The sequence below is a fragment of the Haliaeetus albicilla genome, chromosome Z (genome assembly GCF_947461875.1).
Source record: "Haliaeetus albicilla chromosome Z, bHalAlb1.1, whole genome shotgun sequence".
Classification (NCBI taxonomy): Eukaryota; Metazoa; Chordata; class Aves; order Accipitriformes; family Accipitridae; genus Haliaeetus; species Haliaeetus albicilla.
The window spans coordinates 61,703,342-61,726,445 of NC_091516.1; the positions used below are offsets into that span (position 1 = coordinate 61,703,342).

A 23,104-nucleotide genomic window follows, 5' to 3' on the forward strand; every position below is an offset into this window, starting at 1 on the left:
TAAGAGCAAGAATATCAGTCTACAGCAAAAATGTATTGGATTTGCTTCTAGGTTAGATTTTTCTGTATTAGTGCCTAAACTCTACTAATAATTTTGTGGCCATTTCTCTTTCCCAGGCCAATTCCATACACTATCTACCACTGAAACTATACAAAATTTCTCTTATTTTGACTTCTCTTTCATAGCTTTCAGAACTCATAAGAGTTGGTGACAAGTTGCTGCAGTCACTCATTAACCTCGCTCAAAAATATGTGCCTTATGTCTGCTCTGAATATGCTTACCTTCATTTCCCAGCTGTTGGGTCATACTTTTGAGTGATAGAAATTTCTGTTCTCTGTGCAAGTTGTTGCACGTGGTCATCTACCTATCCTGCCTTCTGCATGAAGTAGATTTACCTCCCCACATCTTGCACTGACATGTCTTCCAAATCTCTGTTTTGCAGCTCTTCTCTGATCTGTAGGACATTTTCTCACATCCTACTTGAACTGCAAGAACTGGACACAACATTTCAACAGAGAACAGCCAATGTGTGAACAGAGGAAATATGATTTCTCCCCCCCCCATTCACCAGCCTACTGCCTAAACTTGTCAAGATCAGATGAGTCCCTGTGCTCTCAATATTGCCCACATTTAGCTGTTTCTGCTTCCTGACCACACCTTAAACTGCATTACACTGCTAATAAAGTCTCTGCAGTGTGAGAAGTTCATATTCCTTATATACAGGTGTGTAGTTTAAGTACTTCAGTTAGGATATTAGCCACATGAAGTCTCATATCTAGTCAGAGGTGACTACCTCACCTGCTCTGGACAGTCTCTTCCATAGGACAAATTTCTCTTAATTTCAACACTTTACCACTCAACAAAGGAAGAAAAAAAATCCTTTTGAATATTCCAGGTTTTTTTTGTTGTTGTAATTCACTCTTCCTACAGCTCCCTGTCATATTTTTTGTCTGAAAATTGTGGACCTTTTAGAGCAGTTAGCCCACAGCTGGAGAGGCCTGATCAAGTGTTTGAAAGCATGTGGTCAGAGCTGTTCATCAGTTGGGGTTAGATGGACAGATGGATTAAACAGATTTTTATACCAGTGAGGTCTTTGGCGTCAATCTGTGCACCTCTGTGACACTGTCATACATAATTTAACAGAGCCTGCATCAGGCTTGGTAACCCTGGCTGAGCTAAAGGACATTTGGGTCTCAGACACTTCAGCTAACAGAGAATCTCCCAGGCCAGAAAAAAACATGTTTATCTTCTCAATTTATCTCTGTACAGCATACTCCATGTAATCTTGGTTCCTACGTTAAGGCCATCACTTCTATTTCAGCTACAGCCTGCCTTTAAGGATCTGCTCACGCTCACCACTTGAAGTCTCCCTGTGCAGGTGTGCTAACAGACTCATCTTCCTGAATTCATCTCCAGCTAAGCTGTGCTTTCACAATTAGTTATGCTCCCTATTAAAATCTGACACATTATTTGCAGATTTTTGTGGTTCTAGCTTCTGGTTGGTAGGTGTTGCTGGGCTTTCATGATCTTGTTTCCTTGCCCATGCAGGAATCAGTGTGCACGTGTGCTAACTGAATGCATGCAGTCTGGTATTTCACAACTCACTAGTGACTATAACAGCTTATAGCCACCAGCTTGATTTTTAGGTTATTTCCTGAGGAGATCTAGTGTAGACACTGCTATTGGCCATGTAGCAAGATTCTGTAAAGTATTGCTAACGTGGGCAACTTCATCACTTTTAAGGCCACAGGGGAACCTTACAATCATCAAGGCTGTTCCTCTAGGCCAAAGGCCACATGATTTCTTCAACCATGCCTGCCTCCCAAGAGTTCAACTGTTCCGCTGGTCACAGAGCGTAAATAAATGCACTTTGCATAGAGACATTTCCTGGAGACTGGAAGAAAAGAAGATCCAAAAACTTCTGTGGCTCCTCCACCTCCACTTTTGCTTTCTCCCATAACAAAGGCGGTTGGGTCAGATGTTTTTGAGCAGTCCAAGCACAAGGTCTTCTGCCTTCCTCACCTTCCTCAGCATGGTGATTGATACGTATTTCCTATGTGCCAATACTGGAACTACCTGAGTGTATTCACAAGTATATTGCACTTAGACACAGCTTGAGCCATGTCTATATGCAGGGAGATGATCTTGGAGTGGGAGTAAGCAATCTTATGTAGGTACTGATGAATAAGCGCATATCTGGAGCTGCCAATGATGTTTTGACTGGATATTTCTGGCAAAGGAGTGGCCCAATGGCCCAAACAGGACATTGAATAATAGAAATAAACCCATAAATTTCTCTTCATGCAGGGATGGGCATGCCAGGTGGTGAGATCTGAGAAGCTGCTGTCAGCATCCCATTGTAGCCAAGAGTCCTAAAACAAGTGGCAGAAAAAAGCAGCAGAATGGGAGAAAAAAATTCTGCTAGCATTGTACGACAGCAGTTGTATGACTTCAAATTGGTTTCGTTTATTGGTTGGCCTTTTAACTAATACAGTTTTGTATGCTTCACTAAGGTAGTGACATTCCATAAAACAGTATTTGAGTGAATATCTTGTAGCTATGGAGCTGATTTTTAAGTTGCTACATGTCAAAATGGATGCTATTAGATGCTTCATAAATGCCATTTTGTGAGAGAACAATCTTACTTTAAACAGAATGACAAAACATCTTTGTCCTTCAAAGTCCAGTGTACTTTATGCCATGTTCTAGGCAAAGAGATTTTCCAGTGGTGCAGTCTCAGTAAGTTCACATGGTTAATCAGTAAAATAGTTAGTCCTCATTCCTGTAGGTGAGTAAAAGTAGCATTTATGTTATTACAACAGCACTATGATAGTTCCTTCAAACACAGTATGCAGTCTATAGCACAAGAATTGCAAACACTGCCTGGTTATCTAGGTACCTACAACTTAAATGTATGTATCCTCATAATTATCCTGTAGGGCTATTGTTCCTCTTGCGTGGCCACGGGACCCTGAGGAACAGTAATTTATCCCAACAAATATAAAAAATCTGCAGCAGAGAACCAAATTTGACTCCTACTTCTTGGGATAATAAGACCCTCTTTCTACCTTTTGATTTCAATAAAGACTGACTGTGCAGGTGATAAAACAAGGAGAATGGCTTGACTCTCCAGAAAGGTGAATTTCTTGCCTTTGTTTCAGTTATCACAGATGCAGCTTAGATGTGGATGTGACTGCAAGTCTCACCCTGCTTCTTCTTGGGATCTTGCTCCTGAGCCACTTTTTTGTCTCTTTCTGTGGTAAAACTCCTGTGGTCTATGCATGTGGGTGAACAATTCCCAGTGGATTATTGTATGCTTGTTTCAAGGCAGGCTTTTCTTGTATCAGCTCTCAGGACTGCCTTTTTTATACTTCAGGTCTATTAGCTATTGCATGGCAAGAAAGTCCATGCACCAAATTAAATATGCACAGGTACATGTATTCAGAAGTGTCATTGGACACTCTCCCCTTGTGTAACAAGACGTTAAGGATAGAAGTGGTTTTAGCACTGTGTATAAAAAAGCTCTGAGTCATTCTATAAGTCATTGGGGGGCAAAAAGAGGAAAATTTTTTGGAAGTGACAGGACCGGAATGTGCATTAAATACAGGACTCTCAGTGAGTATGTATGGGACCAAGGTGCAGTATACCTGCTAGCTTTTCTTCAGCAAGTGAATGCATGAGAACGCACAACAGTCAGTCAGTCATCGACATCCTACTAGCTTTTATTAGCATAGGATGTGTTTTCACCAGCCTGCTCTAGTGTGAAAGGTGGCAAGGCTTGCTCTGCAGGCTCCTGCTACCACAGGATGTGAAGAAGCTACCATTTCAGTTCAGAACTAGTACAGGTGTTCAGTTCTTTATCATATGTATCAAACTTTCTACTCATTCCTGGTTATTTAGGTTTTTGCCCCCCCCAAAAAAGAGGGTGCAATTTGGTGGGGCTTCTTATGCTATTGGATGCTAACTGGTGTTTCTGGTTTGTCACTGCTGAAGCAAGGCAGACATCCAAAGTTTTGCTGAAGGACCCCCTCAGAGCATGGGGGAGAGAAAGGCAACAGAAGAGAGTCCTTCCTCACCAGGCAGCAGAAACACAGTAATGTCCTTTCAGCACAGAGATGAAGGCATACAGTCTGGGCCTTTCTACCTTTACTGTCCATCTTTCCTATACCATGCTTCCAAACCATTCTGGCCTTGTGCTGTGTGTTGTTTTCTTCAGCTTGCTCAGCTCAGCTTGGTCAGCTCAGCTCATGTCATAGCAATGAGCAGAATGGATAAGATCCTCAGCCTTCTTTCGGAAGAGAAAAAGAAATGCCTAGCCCAAGATGGTCATGAGGGGAGTGATGGATGTACAAATGCTGTTGCTCAGAAAGACTCAAAATCCTGAAGTTTCAGTGTTTGCGGTGTCAATTGCATGGCATGACCACATTTGCAGTGATCTGAAATACTATTCTGAGACACGACATCACTTCAGAATTAGAATTTACATGGGTACATTAGGATCCAAGTAGGTTAAAGCTAGAAAATCATTATTTGAATTGGACTGCTATGTAACTCTCAGGAAATGCAATGAAGTGGAACTGCAGAGTTCATTTTAGTGCAGCTACTCAATGCACTGTATGCATTAGAAATTATTAAAGGTTTACTGAAAAACAGTTCAACCGGGGAAAAGAGCATGTTTATTTTTCCCATGGAGTTGCATTGAATTCAAGGGCAACCTGTGCTAATGCATGTCATTTTCCTACCTGTTTCTGGATCTATATATAATGTAAGCCTGAGGTATTCTGGAAGCATTTTAACATATGGTCTGAATTTCAGACTTGCTGCATAGAAACTAGCATAGGAAGACCATGTAAAAGTTTTGCAATGGCCAAGAGCTGAGTTATCTGTTATAGATATGCTACATGAGTAATCCAAGTTTTTCTGTTTCTGAATTGTCTTGTGAACAGCTCCAAGCTGTATTAATTTATTCATTAAGCAGAGATCCATGTGCAGGTTCTGAACCAACTGAAGCCTCTGATCAGTTTGCATGCTCTGACCATCCTGACCCAGTGCAGTTCCCATTGAAATGAATGAGATGTTTCCATTCACTGCAATGTGTGATGTGTGATTGTCGTCTTGGTGAGGGGACGCCATTGTTTCTGCTCGCTGAAATATTCAAAAAATTAATTTGGAAAAGTGACTGAAGAACACTCTTGTCTGTACGTGAATACTCTTATTTACATGCAAATAGAGATGGTTGTCTGCAAAAAAAAGCCATTCTGAGTCATTAATGTAAACAAAAATCCATTCAAACCAATAACCAAGGATCTCAGGGAAAAAGCAGAAGTGCAGTCAGGGCTACACTGGTGTGGAAGAGCCTTCTGCAAAACACTCCCTGACTATCCCTGCAGCAAGAGCTGCCCCAAAGCCACACAGAAATAAATACAAATTTAAGGTGGAAATATAAATGTCACACAACTCTATACCTCTAAGTTACGTCTGAGAATTACCTTTTGTTGCCTCTGCACCATCTCACTGCATCTGAACCTTGTAGAGCCATTGCCTAACACTTCAGCTTAATGTACGATTGTTTTTCTTGGTTGGTGAGACAGAGACTTAGAAATTACATGCTGGTAGTTTCCATATAGGAACAAGGCCCATTTAAGTACAGGCACCAAATATCTAGAGCTTAATGTCTCACACACTTTCTGAGCTATAGCAGCTCTTTGGGTGGTGCCTCCTATATTTTCATTAGCTCATTTTCACTGCTATTTTCATTCCCTTACTAAATGCTCTGCACCATGCTGGGAAGCAGTGCTGTAACAGGATGATAAACATGTAAGGTACAGGAGGGCTAAGGCAGCAACACAAAGAACGGCTTTCAAGTTCTTGTCCTGCTCTAGTGCCCAGTACTTGCTCTGACTGCAGTCACTGGAGGTAAGTGAGAACAGAATTTGAAGTGACAGTTTTCAGGTGAGTTTTTTGGAAGCATTTGGCACTGAACATTACAGCAAATGGCAACGTTCTCATTTTACCACTGACTTCCAGGGATGCACACCTAAGTCTCTACTGAATGCACTTGAAAACCTCCTCTGTAGCTCCCATCATTGCCACTGTGTACCCAAGATCAATAGCAACAGTAGTAAACATGGCAGAAGGACTAAGAAATTCAAAGGCACTTGTCGCTTACTTTGAAGCAGTTGTAATTAACATAGGAAGTAAAAGGAAAGTCTCTTGTCTTCAGTTATCACCCACCTGAAGCCTTCTAAGGACAGGGCAAAGCCCTAAAGGGATGTAATTGTTTCTGTATTGTGGAGTTTGTCATGCAGGCTTATGGGTGGCTGCAAAACTTGGTTTGAATTTTATGGCTACAAGCAAAGCATCTCAAAACAGTAAGCCATTTCTCTGGTTCCCTTTTTATACACAACTATATGAATGGGAAATGAACCCCCAAAAATACAGTTGTCTTCCAGATCTGTAAAAACAATATGAAGAAAAGATGGGCCAAGATTTAAGGTAGTGAAATAGCAATGCCAGGTTTTAAATGTATGAAATGCTATTATTTGCAAGGGCAGTAATGTCACCGATTTCTGACAGCAACAGGGAAGGTGCCAGAGCAAATGTCACACAAAGCAATTATGCTCTGCCATTGTCCCAGGGAGGGTGAATCCTGCAGGAAGACTTTGGATCCCATCCGGATTTCAGTAAGGGTTTTAAGATATGGGAGGTCAGTGAGAAGACTCCACTGTTTCAGCAGAAGCTGTGAAGAATACTACTTCTCACTGCAATGTTACTAGGAAGCCATTCTAGTCTCTACTGTACCACTATGAATAAAAAAAAAAAAGTTTGACTGTTACACCATGTATGGTTGAACATACCTATCTCTTGCATTAGAGTTCCTCTCAGAATTTGTTTAAACCAGAGTTCAAGATTAGTTAACATTTCCCAGATCTTTCCACCATGAGCCTCTGTTTTCAGCTGTTTAGGGGCAGGACTTGACTGGAGAAGCTGGGAAGGGCACAGGCTCCAAGGTGGCACACACGTACAGGTCAAATAATGCAAAAGGGAACCCATGCTTTGCAGGACCTCAAAATCTGTTAGGGTGTTATGCTCATGTTCAGAATATGTCTCTTCACACCTGTCCTGACTGGGACCAAATTCTGAACCCTCCAAAAGCCGTAAAGATAGAAAATGATGCACTGATGCTATGCACCTAACCCAGACATGAATAAAGGCTGGTCTCTGGAGTGAGGAAGATCAAAGGAGATGAAGAAGCCACGGTAACACAATCACCCTGCAGCTGATAAAGGAACCAGAGACAATGCTTGTTTAGGAAAGGTCTCTTCAAGAGCCTCAAAACCTTTCCTTCTGACAGAATCCCAGATAAAAACCAAAAGGCCTTTCTGGCATGACATATGTGCTTCCATTTTTCCTTTGAGCAGAAGGAGGAAGGAGGAAGAGAGAGAAAGAGGAAGAGAAAGACGAGGCAGTAGCTCACTCCTGCTCTTCCTGATTGGCTCCTATTTCTGCTGCTTTTGATCGTGCATTATGATGATGGCTCAGAGACCACCACTGATATCACACTGACCCGGACTTCGAGAGAGTGATGCCTTCTGTCCAAGGGAAGGGAAAAGGTGTGCTCAGGAGTGATCACATTTCAGGCCAAGCTTTGGGTATCCCGGGAACAGTAAATCACTCTTCCTAGAGGGAATGAAAAAAAGGCTTCCTTTCAATTTAATTAATACTGCCAACAATCCACACTTTACACCTATATCATTAACTTCAAGGGATCTAAGAAGTATGAAGAAGGATTGGCAAAATCATTTCCATCCATGGGTGTCTGGAATATAGAATCACTTTTTAAGCAAAACAGGCCTTCTGTTCCTGATTTGCTTGAAAATATCACTTTTACCCTGGAACCCATCAACACACATGCACTTTCAGCTTTGTAAGAAAACCAAGCTCAGAGGATGGCATTTCACTCCATTCCCAGTGAGGTCCTGAGTCTGAGACATCTGGCTGGGAAGCAAAAGCAAGCTCCCTTCAAGTAATGCTGGGTGGGAGGGAAATGAATCCAGAAACAGGCTCTGAAGCCCTTTCTGGGCCTTCAGTTGGGAAACTGCTGACAGATGATCAGTGTCAGGGGAGCTTCACCACTGCCTGGCAGTGCGTAATTGCAGCATCTTCTCTGATCTCCACCTGCCTTGCTTGGAGGACTCACCATGGTGGTCCTCGTCCTTGTCTGAATGCAGCCTGAAATACTGAGACTTGTTCTACCTGGGGCTTGCAGCAGAAAAGACCAGAGCATCCTTTCTGCTAATTACTCTTTTAACAGCATATTCACTTCCTGACCTGTCCCATTTCTGGTGGCAGGTCAAGATGATAATTGGTCTTGACTAAGAGCTTCAGTGTCTGAGCAATCTCTTCTCTTTATTCGTCCTCCCAGAGCAGCTGCAATCTGGGGACTGCTCATTCCAGCTGCTGGTATTAAATGCTGCCAGGTCTGAGGCAGCTAGGTCTGATGTGAAAGGTGTATGCATCAGTCTATGATCTTTTCTCAAGGGAGAAATATTTTATGCAAATCTATCAACTTTGACCAAGATTTTCAGCAAGCACATAAGCTCAATAGGTCTGAAAAGAAAACTGATTTTTTTATTGAATCAGACTGAATAGTGAAATATTCAAAATCTGCCCACCTTCTCTCCATTTAGAAAAAAAGTTTGAAGGCTCAGGAACTGCTGTGAAAGGGATTTGTCACCTCCAACTCCATGTATCCAACCAGCCCTATGCACACAGCCAGCACAGGAGTGAGCAAAGGTTGCACTGGCACAAGCGCCCCTTTGCACAGGGACTTCTCTCCAGCAGTGTCTGGAGGAGTTTGTTTTCATTTAATGCAGGGCAACGAAAGTTTGGGGAAAAGCAGCTTTGAAACATTTTCCCACATAGACAAGAACTGAGTCTGGCAGGCTTCAAGGCACCTGTTAAATGAAACTTCACATTGAAAAGTGTTGCATTTAAACATGCTGACTTAAGTCACTATATGCATATCAGAATTGTCCTATACTTTCTTGTGGAGCATATTTGGTATCAAGTTTGGATTTAATTGGGAGAGGGAATAGACAGTGGCTCTACCAGTGTAATGCCACCTCAGGAGAAAGAATGGAAAGCACTTTTGGCTCCAGAAGCTTCGAAAAAGGAAACATTATTTCTTCAGTTAGAAAACTTCTGCTACCTACTCTTCCATGAGTTTCTAATACTTCAGTTAAAAATACATGTCATTTTAATTTTTTTTCTGACGTATGAGTTCAATAAAGCCTGAATTCTGATTGACAATTCTCACCTACATAGAGACAGAAGAAATTTATTCAAATGTTAAAAATAGGAGTCACTTCTTCAATAAAAAATAAAAGTATTTCATATATGTTTACATATATTTATATATATATTTGACTAATAATTTTAATGCTTATTTTAATATATTTTTAAACATTGAGTATGTGTTTCAAATATACACATCACTGAGATTGCAAATAGCTGCTCAGCAAATTTTAGCTTAGTGAGAAGAGACATGCAGAAGAAAAACCTAGCCACCTCTCTCCTGATTTCATTTAAAGAAAAACACAAAGTTGGCTGAAATATTTGCCCTTGTTACTCCTGTTCAATGTCGTTTGAAAAGAGTCATTCCTCACAGATGGATATTCTTTTGAAAATTGCTCCTGGGGGACTCCATTGCTTGTTTCATGCTAGGGCCAAACAAAGCCCACTCCCGTGGAGGTGAGAATGGGAGTCAGGACACTGTTGTACAGGTTTAACCTATATCACTGCTGACATGAGGCAGAAGCTGATGTGAATATCTTTGCTCATTGCATTAGTTTTAAAAGCTATTATTGATTTTCAAACATGGGAGATGATATTAAGAATGAAAGTCTGGTCCACAAAGCAGTGGAACTTGAACCCTTCTGAATTTGTTAATTACATCCAAGCAGAATTTTTTCTGCTCAGCATCCAAGAGAAAATCAAGGTATCTGTGCAGTTTCTTTGCCTGTTCTCTTTAGGTTTGAGGTCCGATACCTGTTATGGTATCACTCTTCTTCTCATATTTTAAGAAAGCAGTACCCTTGATAATGGTGTAAATGCAGTGTTTTGCATTGTTGACCCATCAATCCCTGTGGAAACTCCAGGGGCTCAAACAGCTGAAAAGAGTAGCACAGCTGTTGGTGTGTAGGGGATGTAACAGATTGGAGAGGGACATTGAGGAGCTTCCACCTTGAAAGGTGAAGCTTCTGCAAAAGAAGCCTTCAGTCAAGGATCAGACTCCTGCCAGCAGCAGGGTTTTACCATATCTTTATGCCAAAACTTTCAGAATTACTAAATTTCTTTTTTTTTCCTAGCAGAATAAGCAAAATGAACAGGAACTTCTGACCTAGCATTTCTTCTGTTGAGTGACATGGAAGAGGGAAGGAAGATCTACTTTTGTCTTTAACTTGATTTGACAGGTATCACTGTAAAATATGTAAGCCCTAATCAGCTGTAAATTTGCAAATATAACCTTCGGTTTCCAGCACCTCACCATTACATTAATTTGGGATGGACATGTGCTCCATTGTACAATAGATACAAGAGAAAATTATTTCTAAAATTCCTCCATAAGAATTATGACTAGATAGAAAATCACAGCAATCTGCTTCCCAGCCTGATACACAAGACCAGTTTGCTGGTGAGATTGCAAGATACCATAAACTGAAATGCTAGAATTAGCCTGTGCATTTTTCTTTTCCCAGGACAACAACTGTATTATTTTCTATGTCCTAGATTTCTTCCACAGTGTCTCCATTTGGCGTGATCTCTGGAGAACTGTGATATGGCACTTTTGCTCCTGCACACTGGCAGTTCCACCAAGTGCAAGATTCAATGGAAGTCATGTCTTCTCTGATTTATTAACTAGAATAAAGAGCAGGCCATTACTCAGGACTTGAGAGAAAGAGAAGGAATTTCCATGATCTGTATGTGTAGCGCATCCTGAGCAACAATTTGAAAGGACTTTCAGCACTCTGCTTTGAAAAATGTCAAGTGTCCAGTGTCCAGACACTGCTGCAGAAAATGGCAGCAAGACTCCTGTGGGATACTGATGAGGAATGGGAATGTTTTTCTCCTCTTGGGTTTTCTCTGATGGTAGACTGCAGGTCAAAAACTCTTTGAATCCAGGTGGTTTTGTTTAACCTGTGAAAGATTCCATGACTCTTTTCCATGGGTGTTTTAGTGTGAAAAGCACTAGAACAACTTGTCTTAAGACCCTTCATTTTCCATAGACAAGAGTCATCAGCAAGGTACCTTCATCAATAAATTAGTCCCTGGTTTGGGAATCTCTTGACTGCAGAACCTCCCTATTCTGCTGCTTTTGGAATTTTATGATTTAACAGGCTGATTTTAAACCACCAGAACATCATGAGTGATGATCTGGGAATGAGTGATGGTCGCACTGCATTTCAGCAAAGTGAGCTGTGCACAGCTTTAGTGAGCTATGCACAGCTTTAGTAAACTGGAGGACTTACATCAGCCCTTCTGGCTCAGTAAGAAAAGCAAACACTGCTCCCTTGGGGACAAAATTCAAGGGGAGTCTGGCTTTGCAGTGGTTGCCTAAAACCTGCAAACTCTTATTTCCTTCTTCAAACCCAATCAGTTTTGCCTTGCAGTACTAACAACGGCCATTGCTGGTATGTTTCCTCAGTTCATAGAAAACCTCTCATTGGCAGCATGGTTCAATTGCCTTTCTGCAGGAGGAGCTGTTGTTTGAGAAGCTTACGCGTAGTTGAAAAGTTCAGTTCCAGTTTCATCCCTCCCAAGTGCCAGTGAACTCAATTCAGAGCACTAATACTCAATGCATACCGCATGAAATGCAGCCTTCATTATGTAGAGAAATACTCATTACTGCAGTCCCACCCTGTCTGCCAAGGAACGGGCACGGCACATAGCCTCCTTGTTTTCTCTGTGCTTGTCATGAATGAGTGGTTTGGACTGCTTAAAGAATCACCATCACAGGTATTAGCAAAAGTGATTTAATAGGAATTTATAAAAAGGTGTGACTTCACAAGGTTCAATAGCAAGGTTCTCTCTGTTACTTAATACATGGATGAAATGTACAAAGAAAAATCAGTTAGAATCAAACTAGAATGATATATACTGAGACTGAAGATGCAAAAGAGTAAGGGAGAAACATACAAAGGAAAATCGAGTTAGAATTGATTTTTCATGATTTGCATAGGGATCAGAGATGTAAAAGGGTAGGGGAGACCCTCCTGTTGTGACCCCCTGGCTATCTAAACTCCTGATGGAACTTAGGTGTGGCTGGATCTACTCCTAGTCCCAGACTTGGTCAACGGTTTATGTCTGAAGGGATTATGTGTGTAGCAGCAGTCTGAGTTCATTCACGGTTTGAAGTGAATCACAAGATTTAGCAGAACTTGATAATTTTAACATTTACAAAATGATTCAATGGAATTTACTACAAATGCAACAGTGACTTAATTATAGATTTGAAAGGGCAATATTTACACTATACTTGCTATCAGATACTCAGGTCAGTTCACACATGCATGCACACAGACACTAAAATCTATATATAAACAAAAGTATACCTGTTAAAAATTCCCCTCAAATTCAGTGAAATATTCGCATCAAATGTCTCAACATTTTCTCAACAGGTGAAGGGTTGAGCCTCAAGGGGTGAGGGGTGTCAGCCAAGGTCTGTCATCAGTTTTCAGCAACGGTCCTCCAATTTTTGCAAACTCAAGAGTTTGTGAGCTCTGAAAGGTGTTCCACTCAGAGGGAGATGCTGGTCGCAGCCTGCTGGGGTCTGGGAGAGCCCAAAGGACCTCGCTTGGGACTGCTGTTTATAGGTTCACAAGGTGATTGGCTTTAGTCATCAGCAAATTACTGGAATTCCAGTAACACTAGTACTGTTTCACTTGAGCTATGATCCAGGTAAGGGATGTTCCAAGGCTGTCAGGGGATGACTAATGATTCCTGCTCTTGTTCCCCCTCTCAACCAGGCAACAGGAATTTTTGGTATGGTCAGTGCCACTCCCCGCCTTAGCCATGCAAGAGTTCCTAGTGCGGTCAAGGGACACTTAACCTCCCAACTCATTACACAAAGGCCAAGGCCTAACAGGAATTCCTGAGATCATAGAGCAGCCCAGGAGGGGGGGAATGAACCATCACAGTGCTTAATAGTTCAGTTCACTTGCTGCCCCCAAATTTGCACTTTCCTCCACCACTGAGGACATCGTGCTTGCTCTGCTTTGCTTTTGTCCCACTGCTGTCCTTTTAGATCTGTATCTCCACTCTTGTAGGTCAAAGAAATCATCTTCTTGCCCTGTGCAGTAAGCCAGGCACAGGCAACTCCACCGCCAAGAAGCATGTCTCCTTCCCCAGAAGACCAGCATGGTAGGACTTGTCCAAGCCAACCACTATTTTCAACATATAGTTCAGTTGCAACTAAAACTCAACCTGCAAATTAAAGCCAAGGAACCTTTAGTGAGGAGGTAGTTGATCCCTGGATTCAGGCCATCTCTAGGTCTTCAAGATGTATTTATCCAAGTGTGCAAGCAGTACAAACCATAATTCATTCTCTTGAAATTACAAACACAGACAGCAAGAGCTACTGAAGTCCTCAATTTCCATTTCTTTTAAGATTATAAAAAACAGAGCTCCCCACCTCTTCCCATGTGGCTGCTGCACTGTCATCCAGTTTCACCATGTGGGGGAATGTCACAGCTGCATTGGAGCCCTACTGCACAGCACCTGTGTAGTGGAAATTCAAAGGCAGTCAGAGCCAAGCCATACTGTAAATGTGAAAGACCTGTCAAAAAAAACCCATGCTGTAAAGTGATGTAACAGAAGCAGCATCACTTTCTCCTTTTCTATGGGATGAAGCCCAACATAAATGAAATAATAAAGTTTTTTCCTGGGGATGCCTCAGTTACCCTCTGGAAAAAAAAAAAAAAAAAAAAAGAGAGAGAAAGAGAAAGAAAAATCCACCCCTGAAAGGAAAATCATCTTGAAGTCTTTCTCTGTCAGAAGCTGATATAATAACATAAGATTTGCCATAGTGGAACTAGAGATAAAGTTTTGATGCAAATCACTGCTCCAGGCTGGGACTCTTTGCAATTGCAGTGGCCAGCTCTGGGTTTTTATGGGAGGCTCATCTCTGACTAAAACAGACTTATTGCAGGTACCTCCTCCAGCTGAATTTCCTGCCTCCTGGCACTGGCTGATCTGATGCCCTTTGAGGGAAAGCTCACACCTCCCAGCTCATTTGACACACTCAATATTTTGTGGACTGCAGACACTGTCTTCTGACACAGAGGAGGTAGATATCCCTTATATGTGTTGCACACACTTGCATGAATGCAGGCAAAGCAATTCATTCCCCTTTATGCTGAGGGATGCCTCACAACTTACACAAAATAAAGGATGCAGATAAGTACTCATGAAGGAGAGTTTTTCTAAGGGAGAAGAGGGTGGCAGTGACTAAAACTACAAGAGGGGACTGAAGTAATTTACAAAATATGCCATCCATAGAGAAAGTTACTTTCTGCCTAATAATTGCAAGAATGTAGAAGGCTCATTGTAGGAAAACTGAAGAACAGAAGTGGAAAACTACTTATGGAGTATACCTGTCATTCGTCATTGCAGCTGTAGAGGTCTTGGAGCCATCGCTTTTCATCTGTGGTTTCCTAGGGTTTTCCAAACCAGTTCTTAATCATTTCTCCAAAAGGTGTTTCCATAAAACCAAAGCCTATAAATACATTAAATCAAGGTCCTAAAGGATGAATGCCTGATGAAACTGTATTGGGAGATGCTGGAGTAGACCAAGGCAGCACGTGCACTGCCCAGCTGTCAGCAGCGTGGGTGGCGTATAGAAACCCTGTAGCGAAAGGCTATCAAAGGTGTCTTTGGTAACAGAGAAATCCTTTTGCTTTGCTCAGTGGTGACAGGATTTTGGTCCCAGTTCAGATCACAGCAGTGAATGCTGGTGATGTCACTCAAGTCATACCGAGTTGAATTTGATCTAGTTTCTTCCTCATCACTGGGTTAACATTCCCAAAATCTGTTACCATTTTCATATATATCAGCCACAGCCGTTATAAAGAGAAGAACCTTTCTCCAAGGCAGAATTGTTTTAAAAACAGATAAATTAGAAAAGACAAGAGATTATGATGTCCACAAGGAACTTTACTCCTCTGGGTTGGTTTTCTCTGGAAAGTGCTCAAAACCCACAGTGAAAAATGGGACAAAACCAGAAAGTGAGGAAGAAACAGAAAGGGGGGGGGAGAAGGGGGGGGGGGAGAGAGAGAGCTCAGAGTTGCAATTGGAAGCACTTTTAGACTTTGCATTGTAAGAACATCTTTAGACCATTCCCTAGTGAAATGAGAAATGAAAACAAGGGAAATCGCCCCCTTCTTTGTGCTTGGTGAGAATCTGCCAGAAACATATTGACCTTGTTATCCTCTGTCATTGATCTCCTGCTGCTGGAACATCCCTGGCTTCAGTGGATCTTTCCTAGATTTGCACCCACACTGGCAAAGAGATCACAAATACTCTGTCATCTGTTATGATGAATGGCAGGTGTGTAGTCTAGCAGTGGTGGCACCTGATTTTGAGGATTCTGGATGCCTCTCCGAGGTTAGCGAAACATCCCACAGGTTGCCCACCTGAGCATTTTACTTGATGGATGTAATCGCACCTCTGGGAAGCCTTCTGCAGAAAGTCAGTGAGCTGCCAAGGTAAAGAAGAGGAGAGGTTTGGTATGGGTACAGATTCCCAGGGATCCCTGCTCACACAGAGTATATCGACAACTCCTAGGGCAAGGCAAGCAATAAAACTGAGGGTAGCTCTGACCTTGACACTGCCCATGCCAGCAGGCTGAGTGCTGTTCACCTCAGTGGTGCAAGTTCGGACCAGCTTTCTCTGCAGGTACACGTGTGCTGTGGGAGTAGAACCACTGGCAGGTGCACCTGGGCATACACCTGAAGGCACATACCAGCTCTGAACAGTGGAAACTCAAGGTTTTTCTTGTCTACGTGCTTTAGAAATGATATTTCTGTGCTGCATGACGTTTTGTCAGTTTTTCCCTTGAAAGCAGGGCTGAAGCCTTTGCCACACAGCGCCTTTCTGAATTTGCTGAGCCAGATAAATCACTCGTCAAATACTGTGAGCCCAGCCCTGGATAGAGCATGTGTCCTCTGTGGTTTTGTCTATGCATTAGCCTCCTTCTTTCTTTTTTCCTTCTCTTCACACGTGTAATTAAATAGCTCATTTCCTCGGAGACACATCCCAGGAAACATGGTTGGCTGGGGGGTTTATTATTTGGTGTTTTGTTTTGCTTTGTTTTGCTTTGTTTTCCAGGGCTAGGAATGTTCTGGAATGGCAGGTCAGAAGAAGGGCAATACAAAGTAAAGGACCTTCATACAGACCACTTAAAGAAGCTCACCACGATGGAAAACAAGGGCGTATCCCACGTAACAAGATCAACAGTCATGTGACAGAGGTCCAAAGGGATGTCTTCTGTTTTAAAAGCAGCTACGTCGTACTACTCATGTGGGAAGAGCAGGCTGCCCTCACCTGCCCCTTTCAGTGCTGTCGGAACAGGGTACCTAAGTGAACCACAGAAGCCTTTGCTGTTTTCCTCACAAGTACCCCGTACCAGCCCTCCTTGGCTGAGTGTGACACCCCAGGTGTGGCCAGGAGCAGACCATGGAATAACTCAGGGTCTCAGAGGTTTCCCTCGATCTACTCGGAGTTTGCAAACAGGCATTTGTTTTCTTTTTCACAAATGTTAGTCCCACTAGCTAAATCCCAGGATTGGCTCCAGGATCTCAAGGACGGGTTTTCCATCGCCGTATCCTGCCACAGGTAACGGTGCTCCACCCAGCCAGGACTGCCCCAGCTGAGGTCCCCAGCACTGGACGTAGTCAGCCCCTTTCTGAGGGAGGCAGGAGAAGCGGGGGCCTCCTGTGCAGCCTGCCAAAACAGTGCTGGCTCTGCAGTGCTAACAAGGGATGCTGGTTTTCAGCCAGCCATGGCAAACGTGCTTTCGCTCACAAAGTTTATCTGTTATTGGAGCGATGCTGTTTTATTAGGCTACCACTCAGAATACATTTGAGCAGCATCTCACCCTCCAATTTCAATACATTAGGCAGCAGCTACGAGAGCGTGTGTAACCAATTGTACTGCAAATATAAAATAGAAGTTAATTCTCTGTCGAGTGCTGGGAGTGACATAGCCTGTAACATCTCCTTAAGTCAGTGAATGCAACCTGGGGATGCATACCGGTTAAAGATGAGGCTTTACAAATGCTTCTAAAAGCTCAATGTTTCCCGTTACGTGGTTCATTCAAAGCACCTAGCAAGTTTTCAGGTCAATGTTGGTAGCCATATGAGAACAAAAAGTCCTCAGGGAGTCATGTGGGAAAATGTAGAAGGAAAAAGCACATCTGTCTTGTTTTAACTTGAAGCTGGGGTCTGGATTTTCTAATTCCTCTTTTTCTAGGAAGGATGGGGAAAAGCAGAAAGAAAAGTTTCTGCAGAAGCATATATCTCCTTCAGAACAGAAGCATGTGCCCACTTGTAAACACACCTGTTTATCAGTGTCTAGGTATAAAAATGACAAGAGGCAGGAAAAAAATATGCAGCCGTTTCTTTCTGTCGTCTGTGATCTGCTGTCTGGCTGGGACTGCACTTTGCAGGGTTGTAAAAAGACCAAAGAGGTGCCAAAGGAAAATCGTATTAAAATGTAAGGTATTTTTATAGACTGGAACTAAACCCAGCATACCTTCCTAGCTTAACTCCAGCCAGATGTACGAACAGACACAAAGTACAGACTGTTTTGATCTTGCCTCCTCCTTTTATTTTCCATTCATAAGAAATACCGTGTTTGAACTGGACCACTAGCGCCTGAGATTACTGTGCAGGGAATTTCACACCGACAATCACAAAGCATGTGCAGGTGGGAGGATGATCCTCACCCACCATCCCGGGTAACGTGGAGAGGGTCCCGTCACAACTTCTGCAGTGTGTTTGCCCAGGCTGAAGACCCCGGGATGTGGTAGGGGAGCCACAGGAGAGGACTTTGCGTCCTTGGAGGAATCCTGCTCGGCTGAGCAACAGGGAACATGATAAATTCGTAAAAAGGAACAACAGCACTTGAAGCTCCTGATGCAGCACTCGGGGCGACAGGGTTGGGGCAGCCTTGGGGCTCCCATGGCTCTCTCTGTGCAGAGCATTGCTGACACTGCCAGCACCCTGGCGAGCCCCGTGGACCCGGCTCAGCACTGCCCCTCTACCCGTTGTACTGGTTTACCAAGGGTTATATTTACGGTAGCGTGTATGTGACAAGAAAAATCGTGATTTATCACGAGAAAGGTGCTTTTCATCGTGAAGGTTATTTGGTGTCCCCAGGGGCACTCCCTGCCGTGGGTCTTCGCCCCTACGGGTGCGGAGCAGGATATCCCCTTTGCCAGGAGCTGTCCTTGTCCCCTGTGCCGCTGGTGTCCACCCCCCGAGCATACCGAGGGACGATGCGGGTCCCCTGCCGGCGCTGAGCTCTCCAGGGCCAGGCGCCTTCATGTGCTGCGTTGGACCGACCGTCCTGTCCCTGCAGACCTGGCAGGTCGGGGAGCCCCGCGGCCCCAGGTATCCCGAACTCACAGCTGCTCCTAAGTCATTTATTCCGGCTGGAGCTGGGACTGAGAGTCTTCGGGCTGAGCTCTGCGCTCCCGACACCCACCCATGTCTTGGTCCAAGGGGCTGGTCTGCCAGGGGAGCCTGCAGTAGAACCATAAAGGCTAATTCTCATACAATATTATCAGTGCAGGTAATAAGGGATTGCATTATTGCAATTTTTCACATTGAAGATTAATGAGGGATCATTTCATGTCAGGAAACAGGAATTTGGAGGTGGGTTCTGGTCATTGGTTTTAGTCATTCAATGGTCATTCTTGACTCATTGCAGCTAAAAGTTTTTGTAAGAGAGTCGACTTTAATACACTTGCTGCCTAACAGTAGTAATCAGAATTTGAAATTGCTGAAGTATCTTGCTCAGACATTTTCAAATGGAATACCTTTTTCCTTCAGAAATGTTGTTACAGGTACCGTGAAGTGGATCTGTAACAAAAACTTGTTAGCGGCTAATGTTGAAGTGAAATGTTCAGAATTAGCTTCCTTGTTTATGCTGGGGTGAGTCTACTTCACCGTAGACTCTTACAAGTCTTTCTTCATGTTTTTCATCTTACAAGTGTTTGTTCATGTTTTAACTTCTGATGGTGATTTTGGACGGGAATACTTTTGGACGCAAAAAAATTGTTCCTGTCAGAAAAGCTCTTCTTAGTCCTACTTCCATCACGTTTATTCTGTTTCTCCTGGCTGTTCTTACTAGTTTCAGCTTTGTTCTTTGAAATAAGGATTACCTCACTGTACATGTCTCAGCTGATGTCGTGACTAATACATCATGTTAAGAAAAAGGAGCTTCCATTTTGGTACAAGAAACCATCTTCCCGAACTTTTATAGAATTTTTGCACTGTGACAATACTCCAGGCGTAAACTTTTCTTCCAGTATGAGGAATGGAAAACTGCCCAAGGATTACTCCTCTTGGAATTACTCCTCCTGGAATACTCCAAGGGTTACTGTCATGTTAGCCGTATCTGCAGATAGCGGAGTTTATCTACTAGTTTCCTATGTATAAAAGACTGCATTCAGTGGCTTTGTACAGATGAATTTGGGCAAGCTTGTAATTACCGGTTTCCTCAGCAGTGAGACGTGAGGAAATCCTAACAGCATGGGAGTGAAGGAAGAAATTACTGCAGACCAAAACTCCTTTCCCGGCTATTCCCTCTCAGCATCAGATCAGTCATGCGACATGCAGTTAAACTCTCACCTAAGAACAAAAAACCCAACCCAAACCAAACCCCAACAACCTTACTAACCGCCAGTGATTCAACTTTGCCATACATTAAGGACACAGATGTTCTGCCTCACATACTTGATTTTGCCACCCCTTTTCATGGGCTCTACGTGGTACGGTGGAAGAATGTTCTGTCCTTAACAAACGGATCTCTTTTCTGTTTTCGCAGTGGTTTCCCAAGGACGAGGGAAGGGCATGTTCATCGCGCCGTGGGCCTCGTGCTTCCCTCTGCTGTGCAACCGAGAGAAGGGCATGGGCGTGCAGAAACCGTTTCCCGAGATCCTGATCTTCTGAAATGTTAGTGGGGGCCTAGCTGGAGCGTACTGCCCTAGCACCAACACTGTCTATAAGACAAATCTTATGAAAAGATCCATTTTAGATGGATGAGTGTATTGGGTTGGTGTGGCAAGGTTTTGGTAGCAGAGGGCTTACAGGGGTGGCTTCTGTGAGAAGCTGCTAGAAGCTTCCCCTATGTCCGACAGAGCCAAGGCCAGCCGGCTCTAAGACGGACCCACTGCTGGCCAAGGCCGAGCCCATCAGCGATAGTGGTAGCACCTCTGTGATAACACGTTAAGAAAGGGAAAAAAGTTGCAGGGGGCACAGAAACGGCAGCTGGAGAGAGGAGTGAGAACATGTAAGAGAAACAGCCCTGCAGACCCCCAGGTCAGTGCAGAAGGAGGAGGAGGAGGTGCTCCAGGCGCCCAAGCAGAGATTCCCCTGCAGCCCGTGGGGAAGACCATGGTGAGGCAGGCTGTCCCCCTGCAGCCCACGGAGGTCCACGGTGGAGCAGATCTCCACCTGCAGCCTGGGGAGGACCCCATGCCAGAGCAGGCGGGTGCCAGAGGGAGGCTGTGACCCCGTGGGAAGCCCACACTGGAGCAGGCTCCTGGCAGGACCTGCGGACCCGTGGAGAGCGGAGCCCACGCTGGAGCAGGTTTTCTGGCAGGACTCGTGACCCCGTGGGGGACCCATGCTGGAGCAGTCTGTGTCTGAGGGACTGCAGCCCGTGGAAGGGATGCACGCCGCAGCAGATTGTGAAGAACTGCAGCCCGTGGGAAGGACCCATGCCGGAGAAATTCGTGAACTGTCTCCCATGCGAGGGACCCCGTGCTGGAGCAGGGGAAGAGTGTGAGGAGTCCTGCCCCTGAAGAAGATGAAGCGACAGAGACAATGTGTGATGAACTGACCGTAACCCCCATTTCCCATCCCCCTGTGCCGCTGGGCGGGTGTAGGTAGAGAATCTGGGGGTGAAGCTGTGCCTGGGAAGGAGGGAGGGGTGCGGGAAGGTGTTTTAAGATTTGCTTTTATTCCTCCTTACCCTAGTCTGGTTGATGACTGGCAATAAATGAAGTTAATTTTCCCCAGGTTGAGTCTGTTCTGCCCATGACGGTAATTGGTTGAGTGATCTCTCCCCGTCCTTATCTCGACCCACGAGCCCTTTGTTACATTTTCTCTCCCCTGTCCAGCTGAGGCGGGGGGAGTGATAGAACGGCTTTGGTGGGCACCTGGCCAGGGTTAACCCACCACAGTCTTTTTGGTGAACGTGTTCTCACTCCTCATTTCATACTGACAAAAAACCCTAATTTTGACTTTGTAGAATTAAGTAGTGTTCACAGCTAGTATTCTTTGGAGTATTTTGCTGTTGCCGGAACTTTTCTGCTTCTCCCACTGCCCTCTTACCCGAAACACAGTGCTTATGAAATGCATAATTTTGCATTTTGTCCTGGAAGAGCCTTCGCTCACTGTTTTTCCAGCAAGCTTTGATGTTTTTCTTGGAAACCAGAGCTGCAGGATGCAGCACGGTGGTTCCCGTTCTTGTTTTTTCCGCTGTGCAGCTGATGGCCACTGAGGCAGCGATGGTTTGGCAAAGGCACCCGCCATGAGCTGGAGGAGTCTTGGCAAGGACTTAGAGTACGGACACAGTGCCGCTGCCCTGCAGCCTGGAAATGGGGGGTGATTGATGCCGCTGCCTGGTGGTGCCAGTGCTTTCTGAGTTTGTGCCCCTGCTGTGAGTGCTGCTCTAGAGAGGAGACGCTGGTTGTGGCCAAGATGGGAGAAACTGAAGGAGTGTCCTCAGCAGCAGGGTGTTTCGAGATCGCCTGTTTGGTCTGTAATTTTGGGGTGCAAAACAGAGACGTTGAAGCCGGAGCGTCCATCCGGTCCTCAGCTGGCAACGCAGAATCAAGAGAGCTATGGAAGAGGCTCTGACTCTCAGGTCTCGCCTATGCTGAGACCGGTCGCTCCTGCATTCCCGAAAACACAGCAAGAAGTTGTTTCCCACGCAGCTCAGGGCCCCGCGGGAGGGCGAGGATGGGTTCGTGTGTAGCTAGAGGGTGACGTTAAGAAAGCGTTTCCTCTGTCAGAACCGATCCCTGCCTCTTGGTTTCGGGTCGCCCCTCTCCTAAACCAGAGTGTCTCAGAGACACAGGCAGAAAGCTGACAAAGCATGTCCCAGGGGTAAACGCCCGCTCGCCCCGGGAACTGCTGCTCTGCACCGCCCGTGCTGGGACGAGATCTACGGACAGGCACGTTCTGTCTACGGGTCTGTGTTCTCACTGTGCAAGTAGCTGGGCTCCTCTGAGTGCCAAGGCACAGCCCAAGGAGGAAGGAATCCGTGTGACAAAGCAGCGTTCAGAAGGCTGTTTTCGAGGAGAGAAGCCATCAGACAAAGGAGCACGCTGCCGTCGTTGCTCGTGCCCTGTAACGGGCAGCTGCTGAAGCCCGCAGTAGGAAGACCAGCTCTCTGCACCCTCTTGTGACAGCTCTCCACAAGTACTCCGGCACAAACCCACAGCCCTCTGCGGCCGGGAACGTGGCTCCGGCGCTTGCTCCTCCGAGACACCAGCTCGCTGGACGGGAGCGCTGAAGAAGCGGTGCTGCCAGCGGCTGTTGAACATGAGAGGCCTTCGAAACGGGGGGGCTCGGGGGATTTTTCAGCCTGTTCCTTGGCCGGTCACTCCCTTCCACACCTGGCTTCTTCACTGCTTCCAAAGACGACCGAAACTGAGCTCTGCGCGCACGGACACGAACCCCCGGGCACAGGCACAGCCACCGCCAGCGGGACAAACCTCTACCCACCTTGGAGAGGGTCCTGCTTTGTCACACTCTGTGGGGTGCCGAGAGGAGCGCTGGAGGCGGCAAGGTCATAGCTCACCCAACTCCTT

General features: G+C 44.8%; 1 long non-coding RNA gene across 1 annotated transcript; it reads left to right on the forward strand.

Moving 5' to 3' along the window:
* Positions 1-15,833: 15,833 nt before the first annotated feature.
* Positions 15,834-21,305, forward strand: LOC138683682 (uncharacterized). The gene is made up of 3 exons (XR_011323093.1): positions 15,834-15,954; positions 16,387-19,214; positions 20,110-21,305. It is a non-coding gene; the product is annotated as an uncharacterized lncRNA (long non-coding RNA).
* Positions 21,306-23,104: the final 1,799 nt, after the last annotated feature.